A 14,070-nucleotide genomic window follows, 5' to 3' on the forward strand; every position below is an offset into this window, starting at 1 on the left:
AGAGACAAGAGAATATTACAATTACTTTTAGTTAAAGAATAAAGAAGTCTAATAGAAGCAAGAACACTGAATTTCATTCCTTGTTCTTTTAAAATATGAAATATAACCATTTCTACATATAACTAGTAACTTTTATTTCTTGATGGATGTTCTCAAATTTTATTTAACACAATTCTCATTGGTGTGATTGGGAGCTAACTTTTTCCACTAAAGTTAGTGAAAAATACTTTGAGGAAAATGTATTTAAATGATTTTAAATGTTGTTGAAAATGCACTGTTAAGCCGATACATATAATTTCCAGGTTTTTCTATTCAAAGATTTCATAGAAGACCTTACATTCAGCCTAAGTGTGTCTTTTCTATTTTCAACTTCCACTTTCTTAATGGTAACATTACAGTTGTCCTAACTTATATTTTTGACATTTGGAGTTGGTTTCTGTTAGTATAACTGCATACATAACTAGTTCACTATGATGTAATTTTAAATGTAATGTGGGACAATTATGTCATTAAAAACAAATTTGGAACATGTATCAAAAATCCCAGAGGCACTAAATTTAATTGACTTTAATCTTAAGCTGCTTTGAAGTGTTTAAATTCACCAGCCTTTGGCCTTTCCATTAAACCATACAGCAATTAAGTTCAACAGACAGAGACACAGACCTTTGATTCCCAATAGCAGTTTTAAAAATCCTCCATTTTTTAAGTAGAGACTAACTTAATTTTGACTAGGAGATTGTTTTACCACTTAGACCCAAAAAAGATAACCATGAATACAAAAAGTTTCCCCTCAATTTTTTCTTCCAGCATCTCACAATATCTTTGTCAACAATTTACTATTATCATTAGTTTACTGAGGCAAGAAACCTCTGAAGGGTCAGATGCAATACCTACTGGATTAATGAAATATATGTGAATAAAAGAGAACAGACTGATTGTTAAATTATTTTTAATAGAATATTCTTTCTTTAGACCTTGGCCAAAAAATTCTAAAGCATAAGTAGGAAGAATATGGGAGGTTGGAATCATTGTGATAGTTTTATGCTGTGATGAAAATGCTTTCTAAGAATATAGTTTGCTTAGAAAAAGAAAAAAAATAGCTGTGCTAACAACAAGCTTTAAACTGAATACCACACCCTCTAAATTTAATTCCATTCATTTATTCCTGTAACAGACATTTATTGGACACCTCCTGTGTGTCCAACACTGTAAAAGTTGCTTTGGAAACTAATGACAAAATTTCAACCTATAAAGGGCACAGTGATCATATGTAAACATAGAATCTTTTTTTTCCCCATTAAGTAGTATGCAATCAAGATGGTAGCTAGAAATAATTAGAAAATATATGCAGGAGAAATTAGATAAAGCAGTGAATGGTGTAGGGCTACTACTATTCAAATGGAGGATAGGAGACTTCTTTTAGCCTGGTTCTAAATAGTGATGGATGTGACTTGGTGAAAAGAATATAGAATGACATTATTAGATTGGTGCCAGGGCAGCCCAGGCAAAGGGACAATATGCAGAAATGATAAGGAAATTATCCTCGCTGGTCTCTATGGGGAAGATGTTGAGAGAGAAAAAGTTGAATTGGATATGAGATATGGCAAGGGTCTAGGGATAATAAAAATAATACCTCACACTTACTTGCAAGGTACTGTGCTTAGTGCTTTACATACATATTATATCTTCATTGAACTTAGAAAACAAACTAGTTTAATTAAAGGAAATCTATTGATTCTCATAACCAGAAAGTCCAGGGGTGCATCTGGTTTTAGGTAAGGTCAAGTCAGGAAATGCAGATTATATCATTGGGACATAGTCTCTTGTAGTCTCTCGGCTAGCCTGAAATAATAGCTATGGCCAAAAGGACATGATACTCTGATGAGGCTGTGGTCATTGTTCACTACCAGAACCAGAGGACATAGGCATGAGATAATTCTCCAAAGAGATAGTGGCCACTTTTAGAAAGTAGGTCCAGTATGCTTACTGTATCTCATTTATCAATCTATAACTCTATGAAATTATTATCATGGTCCCCATTACACACAAAATAAACTAGAGCAGGCAAAGTATTAGGTAAACTAGGAGGAATTTAGATAATTAGGGGGTATGAAAATAAAAGGATACTAGAGTGGTGGAAGAGATGGTAGAAAAAGAGGAGGGAAAGGAAGGGTCAAATCAGAAGACAAATCAACAGTTTTTTTTTTTTTTTTAATGATTGGACATAGGAACAAAGGAGAAGATCAAAGATGAATCTAAGAGAAAAAAGGAGGAATCTAAACGCAAATTTAGGAGATTTTGACAATGCTGGTAGGGTTATTGCGAAGTAAGAGGTGGCAAAGTGTTACTCGGAAGTTCCTTTTGGGTCTGAGGGTCTGAGGATTGAGGAAATGATGTCAGCTCAGTTTCTCTGGAGCCTCTTTTAGTGACACTAAAATACATATTCATTCAGTAATTATCTGTGAGCAGCAGGTAAGGTTCTATTTTATGCCTGTGAAGAGTACAAAGGTAAAAAGGCTACACTATCACACTTGAAGTCACTTAAAATCTAATCACAGGAATAAAACAAGTATATTAATAACCAGAACATGCAATAGCACGTAAGCACCTCAGGTGAGATGCAAGCAAAGTGGCATGAGAGTTCGATGTGAGAGAGAAGAGGGGAAGGCTCCGTGACAAAGGTGCCCATTGAGCTCCACCGTAAAGCTTGGGTTCAGGGTTAACTGGGAGGATGGCAGAGGGAGTGTGATCCAGGCTAAACACCAACATGAGCAGAGAAAGGTGAGATAGCACAATATTGATTCAAGGAACAGTGGGTTACCCCGTTTGACCAAAAATGGGAGGTATGACAGTAAAGACTGGAAGAATAAAAGTCAGAACATGGAGTCTGTTATGTAGGGAACTGGATGTGAGGGGCAGTGGTTCCTCATGATTTTTAGAACAAGGAAATGGTTTGACTAATTCATGCTTTAAGATCCAGTCAGGCAAGAGAGTATGATACAATATGGTTTAAATTATCCAGCTAGTATGGCTCACATTATCCTCTTGACTTGAATTCTGGCTGGAGCATTTTACCATATACTTAGTGAAATACTAAACCACAAACCTGAAAATAAAAAGTATGTGGCAAGTGTAAACTGTTCAACCTGATTTAATGTCCTTTCATTTTAACCTTTGATTCACATTTCTTTTAAGCCCTAAACCTTTTTAAAATTTTAATGTACTTGTTTTTGGCTGTGCTGGGTCTTTGTTGCTGTGTGTGGGCTTTCTGTAGTTGCAGCGAGAGTGGAGGGGCTACTTTCTAGTTGCAGTGTGTGGGCTTCTCATTGCAGTGGTTCCTCTTGTGGAGCACGGGCTCCAGGCGTGCAGGCCCAGTAGTTGTGGCTCATGGGCTTAGTTGCTCTGCAGCATGTGGAATCTTCCTTGAGCAGGGATCGAACTCCTGCGTTGGCAGGCAAACTCCCAACCACTGGACCAGCAGGGAAGTCCAGGTCCTAAATTTTAATCATGTGTGAAGTTAGGACACCATGAAATATGTTATTTCCATATTTTAAGAAAAGGAAAGAGTCAGTACTTTGCAAGTAGCCAATAGGTATAATTTTACTGAAGAGAGAAAATACACAAAAATAAGAGCTTTTAATAGTAATAATAGCATCTACCAAAGCATAAGCTATATTTTAACAAAATCCCTCTAGGTGATTCATGTGTGTGAGGATTAATTTTGTGTGTCCACTTAGTTGGGCTAAGGGATAACTGGTGAAACATTATTACTGGTTGTCTGTGAAGGTGTTTCTGGAAGAAATTAGCCTTTTAATTGCTAGACTGAGTACAGAAGATCACCCCTACTAAAGGGGGTGGGCATCATCCAATCTATTGAGGGCCTGACTAGGACCAAAAGGTAAAGGAAGGTTGCATTTGCCCTCTGGTTGAGCTGGGACATTATCTTCTGTCCTTGCACATTGGTAGTCCTAGCTCCCACGCCTTTGGACTTGGCTGAATCATACCAGCAGCAATCCTGGTTCTCCTGCTTGCAGATGACAGATCATGGAACTTCCTTGCCTATGTAATTACTTGAACCAATTCCTATAATATCTGTTGGTTCTGTTTCTCTGCAGAACCTAACTAATACAATGTGCATATTAAAGTTAAGTAGTAGTGGATTAGAGGATAGTCGATAATCCCAGGATTAAAGTGTGTTAAGATCCTTGGATTGTCTGGGGAAAGGGAAAAGCTCAAGGGTTAATATTTGCTTTTAATTAGTCAAGATTATCTGTTGTAATGTATGATTCCATATATTTGAAATTCTTGAAAATGCAGACTAATCTGTAGTGACAGAAAGTAGATTGGTGGCTACCTGGAGGTAGAGGAGAAGACTGACTATAAAAGGAACATGTGAGAACATTTGGGAGTGTTGGAAACATTCTGTAAATTGATCGTGGTGGTAGAGAAACATTGGTCAGAAGTAATCAAACTACTGGATAGCCATAATGTATTTTACGTAAATTGTACCACAATTAAGTGATTGAAAAAAGACTACCTGTTGTAATGTTTTTGTTATTGTTGTTTAGTCACTAAGTTGTGTCCAACTCTTTTGCAACCCTATGGACTATACAGTCCACCAGGCTCCATTTCCATGAGATTTCCCAGGCAAGAATACTGGAGTGGGTTGCCATTTCCTCCTTCATGGGAATCTTCCTGACTCAGGGGTCTAACCTGCATCTCCTGCTTGTCAGATGGAAACCCAATAATGTTTAGACTAACCATTAAAAGAATGAAAAAAAGAAGATATAACTCACAAATTAGTAGAGACGGAAAAAGGAATAATACATATTCAACCAATCTAAAAGAAGATAAAAAGGAACAAAAGTAAGTAATAAGATGTTGGCAGATATTGTATAAACTCAAGTCTACTCTGTAGAATGAACAGGTTACAATGAGAGGGACATTTGGGGGAAAGTTTAATGATAGATGGTTAAAATGTGTGGATTGAGCACACGCATTTACCCCAAAATTTCACTTAATATGTTAGTAAAGCCTTAAAAAACCTGCAAGATAATAAAGCCCATAGAACAAAAAGAAGAGGGGAAAGAAACAACAGCAGATGAGAACTGTCAGTAAAATTTTGGAGAATAGAAAATGGAAGAACAAATAAGAAAGCTAAAGTATAAGTCTGCAAAAAGAACTGGTAAAAATCAGCTGGTTCACATTGGACCCACTAGAAAGGCTTAGAAGTAGGAAACTGCAGTAATTCTGAAGAATTTTGTGTGCTGGGGGAGGAAGGTGGTAGTGAGATGTTGGTAAAGGCTTGGAGAGTAGGCCTGAAAATAGGATTAGCTGAAAAATCTTTGAAAGGGTGGTTAGATGCCACCAGATCGCCCCAGTACTCCTTGGAGATTTGCCGCCTCAGAAGATTAAACTAAGGAGATCTGGACTTGGGGATTCCAGGCACCAATGAGGGTAGAGACAAAGTGCCATTCTGAAAATGGCAGTTAGAATGGTATCCTACATACTGAATGATGAGACACCCCTTCCTCACCTCCTTTCCCTTCTCAGGGCTGATAAAGAGGAAGAGGAAAGCTGATACAAATTGCTGGGATCTGGTGGTCATAGAAGCGGGCTGAAAAAAAAATCCCATGAAAATATTTTTAGTCAGTTTATCCTTTCAAGTGAGGTATTGAAAAAAATGTTTTCATAAGATCAAAATCCTCAATGGCCCAGCCTCTTCCCACACCTCACATTTTAGAACACTGGGAAGCCAAGTGTATTTTAGAATCTTGCTATTCAGATTGCTGTCCAAGAACCAGTAGTACTGGCATCCCCTGGGACGTGGTTAGAAATGCTGACTCTCAGGTCCCGCTCCAGACCTACCAAACCAAAACATGCATTTTAACAAGATTCCCCCAGGGGATTTATATGCACGTTAAAGTTTGAGAAGCAGTAGGTTAAAGGATATTAGAGAATTCCAGTATTTCTCTCTGGAAGTAAAGTCCTATTTACTAATGTTTGTGGAGGAACAGTCCCAATTAAAAAATAAATAAATAAAACTTGCCACCTTTTGTCTTGTACTGAAACCTACCAGATACCAAAATACTCCCTCCCTTCTCTCAACACACAGTTTTAAAAAACTTTTTATTACTTCACTCAAAGTTGAGTAGACAGTCAATAAACAACAGTTATATGAGGAAAATCTCATTAGCGTCATAGGCCAAAACAAAGGAACAGAGGGGAAACAGAAAATCAAGTCTTAACAAACAAAAATGTCAGTCTCAAGGAGTACCAGCCATGAAGTGGGAACATGGTAATATTTAGAAAGAAGTGAGGGAGGGAAGAAGGGAGACTGAAAAGATGCTGTCCCAAAAAAAAAAACAAAAAAAAAACCTTGAAAATTAAAATAAGAAAATATGAAAGATTTTCAAAGATACAATGAAATATTTGGAAGGTGAAGTTGAAGTCTCAGAGAGTAGAGGGAAAATAGGAAAGTAAAGAGAAGAGAAAAGAGAATTTGAGGATGAATTCAGGACACACAACATCCCATTTATAGTAATTCTAGAAAGGAAATGATTGATTTTCCCAGAAATGAAGTTCTTGAGTTTCCAGAATGAAAGACTTACCCCAGTACCCTGGTACAATGAATGCAAAAAGATCTTAAGAACACTAGTGATAGAAAAAGAGAGGATCCTAAAAGTTTTCGAAGAGAAAAAGCAGGTCACCCAGAAAAGATTATGAATCCAAGGATACCAGCTTAGAAGGCATCAGAATAATCCCTTCAAATGCTGAAAGAACATTGTTTTCCTGTATAGAAGTCTATACCTTGCCAAAATGTCTATCAAGTGTGGGAATAGTATAAAGACATTTTCAGACTTTCGAGGTCTCATTTATCTATTCTTTTCTCAGGAAGCAACTAGATGACATTTTCAATAAAAATGATGGAAGGGGGAAAATCTAGAAAAATAAAAATCATGGTAACCATGAAATGTGTATGCTGTGTGCTAAGTCACATTAGTCGTGTCCAACTTTGTGTGACCCTGTGGACTGTAGCCCGCCAGGCTCCTCAGTCCATGGGATTCTCCAAGCAAGAAAACTGGAGTGGATTGCCATTTCCTTCTCCAGGGGATCTTTCTGACTCAGAGATTGAACCCATGTCTCTTACGTCTTCTGCATTGGTAGGCAGGTTCTTTACCCCTGGCACCACCTGGAAAGCCATCCATGATATAGGATCCCCAATTATGATGAAAGGAAAGTTGTTTGGTAGGCTTAGAGTGCAACTATTGCCGTTGGAGAATTCCAGAAATGATTGGAATGAATAATTTACCAGATATATTTGACCATATAAGAGGAGGCTTTCAGTACTGAGAAAGAGTTTGGAGAAATGGCAACCCACTCCAATATTCTTATGCGGGAAATCCTGTCCATGGGATTGCAAAAGAGTCGGACAAGACTTAGCGACTAAACAACAACAATAATAAAGAAAATTAAAATTTTGAAATAGGCAATTATTAATTCTAGAAAAGACAACCCATGTGAAAAAGATATAATTTCAATTGTGCCTATATGGCTCATTTGCAAGCATTTATATAATCATGATAATGAAAAACAATAGAGATTTAACTAAAAATTATGATAAAACTTTGGTGAGCAGTAGGAGATATAAGTTAAGGCTTCATTATCTGTAGTTGAAGTATAATTATATATTTTTTTCATTTATTTTTATTAGTTGGAGGCTAATTACAATATTGTAGTGGTTTTTGCCATACATTGACATGAATCAGCCATGGATTTACATGTGTTCCCCATCCTGATCCCCCCTCCCACCTCCCTCCCTGAAGTATAATTATAAAGTTGAAAACTCAAGAACTGATAGTAAATGTGTGTTATTTAGAAATGGAAGTTAAATACTGGAAGAAACTACTAAGGAGTTTGAAATTGTTGGTTGTGGATTGGGAGAGAAGGAGTTGGGCTGGAGTATCGATCTCTGGTTTTATTTTTAATTAACTTATTTGTTTATTTTTGATTGCCTTGGGTCTTTATTGCTGCACATAGCCTTGCTCCAGTTGTGGCGAGTGGAGGCTTCTCTTCTCGTGGAGCACAGGCTCTGGGCACACCGCCTTCAGTGGTTGTGGCATGTGGGCTCAATAGTTGTGGCTCGAAGGCTCTAGAGCATGGGCCCCAGAGTAGTTATGATGCATGGGCTTTAGTTGCTCCACAGCTTGTAGAGTCTTCCTGGACCTGGGATCAAACCAGTGTCCCCTGCATTGACAGGTGGCTTCTTATCCACGGTACCACCAGGGAAGTCCTGGTTTTATTTTTAAGCCTTAGTATTATTTGACTTTTAAAAAACTTGTAAGTTCATAAAAGTTAATATGAAATATACTTAAGTGATATTACTTCAAAAGTAAGTGGATGGATTGAAGAGTGGCTATAATAAATTAGCTTTCTAATTCAATGTGTCAGAAAGAGTATGCGTTATGCAGAAAAGTTATTGGGTTGGCCAGAAAGTTTGTTTGGGTTCCTCTATAAGCTGTTACCGGAAAACCCAAACGACCTTTTTGGCCAACCCAGGATGAACATAGCAGACCTGACTGCTGTCCTTTGAAATGCCTGCTTACATGGGTGGCATCTGGGAGCTTCCTGGATTTCAGGAAGGTTCTCGCCGCCCTCACTGATAAGAGTGGTTCACTGCGCCCAAACTATTTGCGCAGACAGTACCATTTACCGCATCCATCTGCTTTCCTTCTGGAGTACATGTCACCAGGCAGAGGGTATCTTTGTGACCAACCCCCGTAAAATCTCTGTTCAGTCTCTAATGAGCTTCCCTGGTAAACAACTTTTGGTATGTGTTGTTACAACTCATTGTTGAGGGAATTAAGTGCATCCTGTGTGAGAGAGAACTCTTGGAAGCTTGGTCTTGGTTTCCTCCAGACTACGCCCCATGTGCCTTTTTTCTTTGCTGATTTTACTGATTGTGTTCTGTATCTTTTCTCTGTAATAAATCATAACCACACATACAGCTGCATGTTGAATCCTGATTCCTCCTAGCGAATCATTGAATTTGGAGGTGGTCTTGAGGACCCCAACACATGTTTTATTTTTTTTACTCCAAATACTCATTAAAATATTAGTGTAATTGCAAGATGTGTGCTTGCAAGCAATAAAACCCAATTCTAGCTGTCTCAGGGAAAAAAATAGCATTTATTGGAAGGGTTGAAGCAAGAGCTCTCAGAATTGAAAGGAGACTGGAGAAGCAAGCTAGAACGTCATTGCCACCACTGCTTATATATAAATAATATCTTAATTTTTTTCCCGTTAAGTTACTGGTTTTGGGAATACAGTTTATTGTTGCCTGTCCATCTTACATTTGGCCACCTTGATAAACTTTCTTATTATTTCTAATAATGTGGTTGGTTCTTAAGGGTTTTCTCTATAGATAATGATATTATCTCTAAGTGGTAGTTTTGGTCTTCCCTTTTCAAACATTAGGTCTGACCTACCTTCCTCCCCCTTTCTTCCTTTCTTTCATCCCTTCTTCCCCTCCTTCCCACCTTCCTTCCCTATCTCCCCCCAACCCCCACACCCCTCTCTGTCTTACTGACCTTCAGCACAATGTAAGAGGCAGTAGACATCCCTGCCTTGTTACTCCAGTTTTAAGGAAATGTTTCTGACATTTCCCTACTAAGAATGATGTTTGCTTTCAGTTTTATGTGGTATACTCTAACAGATTCAGAAAGATCATTTCTATTCTCACTTTGCTAAAAGTTGTTTTATCATGATGAGTGTTAAATTTTATCAAATACTACTTCTGCATCTATTAACATGATAATTGGTTTTCTCCTTTACTCTTAATGTGAAGAATTGGTTCTCTAATATTAAACCATTCTTGTATCTCTGGAATTAACCTGGCTTTGTCATGATTTATTATCTCTTTTATACATCACTGATCTGGTTTGCTAACGTTTTAATCAATGTATTTGTATCTAGGGTCACAAGTGAGATTGACTACAATTTGATAGTTTTGGGAATTAAGTTTTATTAATCTCATAGAATGAGTTGGAAATATTTCCTCTTTTTCAATTTACTGAAAGAGTTTGTAATGAAATGAACTGTTTCTTGGAAAGTTGGAATATTTTTCTAGAATTTTGTTTATATAAGTTTTGCAAAATGTTTTCTTTTAAATCTCTGCTGCACCTATAGTTATGTTCCCCTTTGCATTACGAGTATTTTTTCTTCTCTTCTTTCCTATCCCTTTTACCGCAAGTCTCCATCAATTTTATTAGTTTTCTCCCCCCAGATCGCTAGCTCCTGGCCTTGTTGATCATCTCTAGTTTATTTTTTCTGATTGTTGCTGTAATCATTTTAATCTGCTTCCTTTCTCTTTATTCTGTTATTTTTCTAACAAGTTAGGTGCCTAGTTTTTTTTTTTTTTTCAGACTTTTTTCATTTTTAATATAAGCATTCAAGATGATAAGTTTAGCTTGAATTACCACTGTTGTTTGTTTCTCAAGTCTTGATATACAGTTTTTTTATTATTGCTCAATTCTAAATATCTTTATGCTTCTATTATGATTTTATCTTGGATCCAAGTGTTTGAAGTGTGTGTGTGTGTGCTAAATTTATGATTTTGTGATAACTGTAGATTCACAAGCAGTTATAAGAAATAATAGAGAGATTCCATGTACATTTTATCCAGTTTCCTCCAATAGTAGCATCTTGCAAAACTATAGGAATTATCACAATCAGAATATTGACATTGATTGATGAGAATTCAGCTGTTAATATTAGTGAGGATTCCTTATATGTGATGAATGATATCTGTCTTGCTGCTTTCAAGATTCTCTTTGTCCTTGGTTTATGACAGTTTGATTGTGATGTATCTAGATATGGATCTGTTTGGGTTTATCTTACTTAGGATGTGTTGAGCTTCTTGAGTTTCACGCATTTGGGGACATTTTAGGCCATTATTTACCCCCAATTTTGTTGTTGTTGTTGTTTTCTTTCCTTTTGGGACCTCCATTATGCACACATTGGTACACTTAATGGTGTTTTACAGGTGTCTGAAGCTCTGTTCATTTTTCTTTATTACTTTTTTTTTCTCTTTCTTTTCCTTAGACTGGAGAATCTCAATTGACACATGTTCAAGTTTTCTGGTTCTTCATTCTGCCAGCTTGAACCTACAGTCATGCTCCTTTAGTAAAACTTTTCATTTCAGTTGTTGTACTAAGTTCTTTTTCTTTTTTGGCCACACCACATGGCTTGTGGAATCCCAGTTCCCGACCAGGGATTGAGCCTGGACCGCAGAAATGAAAGTGCTGAGTCCTAACCAATGGACCACCAGAGAAGTCCTCTGAAGCTCTTTTTTTATTTGGGGATTTATATTTATGTTGGTTCTTTTTTTATAATTCTATCTCTTTGCTGATAGTCTTTATTTGGTGAGACATGCTTACACTTTCCTTTAGTTCTTTAAACATGATTTCCTTTAGTTCTTTAAACAAATTTATAAAAGCTGATTTAAATTCTTTGTCTAGGGAAGTCTATCCATCTAGGCTTTCTGCCAGACAGTTTCTATTAATTGCTTCCCCCCCACACACCATCTCGTGTATGTCAGATTGTCCCATTGCTTTGCGAGTCTCATGCGTTTTTTGAAAACTAGGCATTTCAATAATATAATGTGGCAACTCTGGATATCACATTCCCCACTCTTCCCAGGGTTTATTGGTGTTGCTGTTTGTTGTTGTTGCTGCTGCTATTTGTTTTAGTGACTTTCCTGAACTAATTCTGTAACTCTGTATACATTGTCATGCCTGGCCAGGTACAGTCTCTGCCTGGTTAGTTTAGTGATCAGGTAATGAATGGACAGCTATTCCCTTACATGCTTTGAATTGGTAAGTCTCCTGGCCTTGGTTAGTTTAGTGATCAGGTAATGAATGGACAGCTAATCCCTTACGTGCCTTGAATTGATAAGTCTCATGGCCTTTGCCAGGGGTGTGTGTGTGTGTGTGTCTGTGTGTGTGTGTGTGTGTGTGCTGTTAGGGTATGGGGTGTGTGTGTGTGCTGTTAGGGTATGGGGTGTGTGTGTGTGCTGTTAGGGTATAGGTGTGTGTGTGTGTGTGTGTGTGTGTGTGTGTGTGTGTGAGATGTTAGGGTATAGGTGTGTGTGTGCTGTTAGGGTATAGCTTCAAGAATCCAGCACACTGTGGACAGCTGTGCCTTAGTCTTTACTTCCTGTTTGTGCAGAGCCCCCAGGTCTCTCAGCAGTGAGTGAGATTAGGGTCATCTCAGACCTTTCCTAGGCATGCACACAGCCCTGCACATACAGGTGGCCTTCTAGATATCCAAGAATATGTTGAAACTTTTCAAATATTCCTATAGATATCTTACTCCAAAGTTTTTCCTTTTAAGGTTTTGGTCAGCTTCTTCTTTCCCCTCCCCAGTTGTTATCACCTAAGGCACCTATGATGTTACACAGTTGCCACTGGTTATTTTCAATAAATGCTCTCGGGAAAAGGGTATTCACAGTGAATGAGCTGAGTCAGTTGAAATAAACACAAGCCCTACTAGTGGTGGTTTACAGGGAACTGCCAGGCAGGTCAAATAATGACAGTTCTTTGGGGACGGAGCCTTTGAGAAGCTCCAAGCCTGTATCACCCCTTTCAGTGACTGCTGGGCTGCTAGTCTTCATGTTGTTGTTCAGTCGCTAAGTCATGTCCGACTCTTTTCGACCCCATGGACTGCAGCATGCCAGGCTTCCCTATCCTCCAAACTCCCAGAGCTTACCCAAATTCATCTCCACTGAATTGGTGATACTATCCAACCATCTCATCCTCTGCCTCCCCCTTCTTTTGCCTTCAGCCTTTCCCAGCATCAGGGTCTTTTCCAATGAGTTGGCTCTCCCCATCAGGTGGCCAAAGTATTGAAGCTTCAGCGTCAGTCCTTCCAATGGATATTCAGGGTTGATTTCCTTTATGATTGACTAGTTTGCTCTCCCTGCAGTCCAAGGGACTCTCAAGAGTCTTCTCCAGCACCACAATTCAAAAGCTTCCATTCTTAACTACCAATATTTCATGATATGAGTGTACCACAGTTTGTTTAACCATTTACTCATTGAAGGATGTCAGCGTTATTTCTGATTTGGGGAAAACTGAACATCCACCTGCAAGAGAATGAAGCTAGACCACTATCTTACGCCATAAACAAAAATTAACTCAGAATAGATTAAAGACTTGAGACTCCTAAAAGAAAACATAGGCAGTAAGTTCTTTGACATCAGTCTTGGCAATGATTTTTTGGATTTGACACCAAAAGTAAAAGTAAGTTTGATATATATGTCAAACTAAAAAAACTCCTACACAACAAAGGAAACTATCAACAAAATGAAAAGGCAGACTATCTAATGGGAGAAAATATTTGCAAAGCATAGATCTGACAAGGGGTTAATATCCAAAATATATAAAGAACTCAATCAATCAATAGCAAAAGATAAAACAATCCAGTTTTTAAATGGGCAAAGGATCTGAATGAACATTTTCCCAAAGAAGACATACAAATAGCCAACAGGTACATGAGAAGCTACTCAACATCACTGTCAGGGGACTGCAAATCAAAAGCACAATGAGATATCACTTCACACCTTTTAGAATGGTTATTATAAAAAAAAAATCAAGAAGTAACAGGTAATGGTGAGGAGATGGAGAAAAGGGAATCTTCCTGGACGTGGGAATGTAAACTGGTACAGCCACTATGGAAAACAGCTTGGAGGGTTGTCAAAAAAATCAAAACTAGAACTACCAAATGATCCAGCAGTTCCACCTCTGGGTATTTATTCAAAGGAAATGAAAACACTTGAAAAGATATTTGCATCCCTATGTTCATTGCAGAATTATTTGCAGTAGACAACAGATGGAAACATCTAAGTATCCACTGATGGATGAATGAAGATGTGTTGTATAAGTCAACTGTATATATATGAATATTATTCAGTTATAAAAAAGAAGGAAATCGTGCCATTTGTGACTGCATGGATGAACTTTGAAGGCATTATACTAAGTGAAATAAGCCAGACAGAAAGACAAGTATTGT

Source organism: Odocoileus virginianus, chromosome 27 (genome assembly GCF_023699985.2).
Source record: "Odocoileus virginianus isolate 20LAN1187 ecotype Illinois chromosome 27, Ovbor_1.2, whole genome shotgun sequence".
Lineage (NCBI taxonomy): Eukaryota > Metazoa > Chordata > Mammalia > Artiodactyla > Cervidae > Odocoileus > Odocoileus virginianus.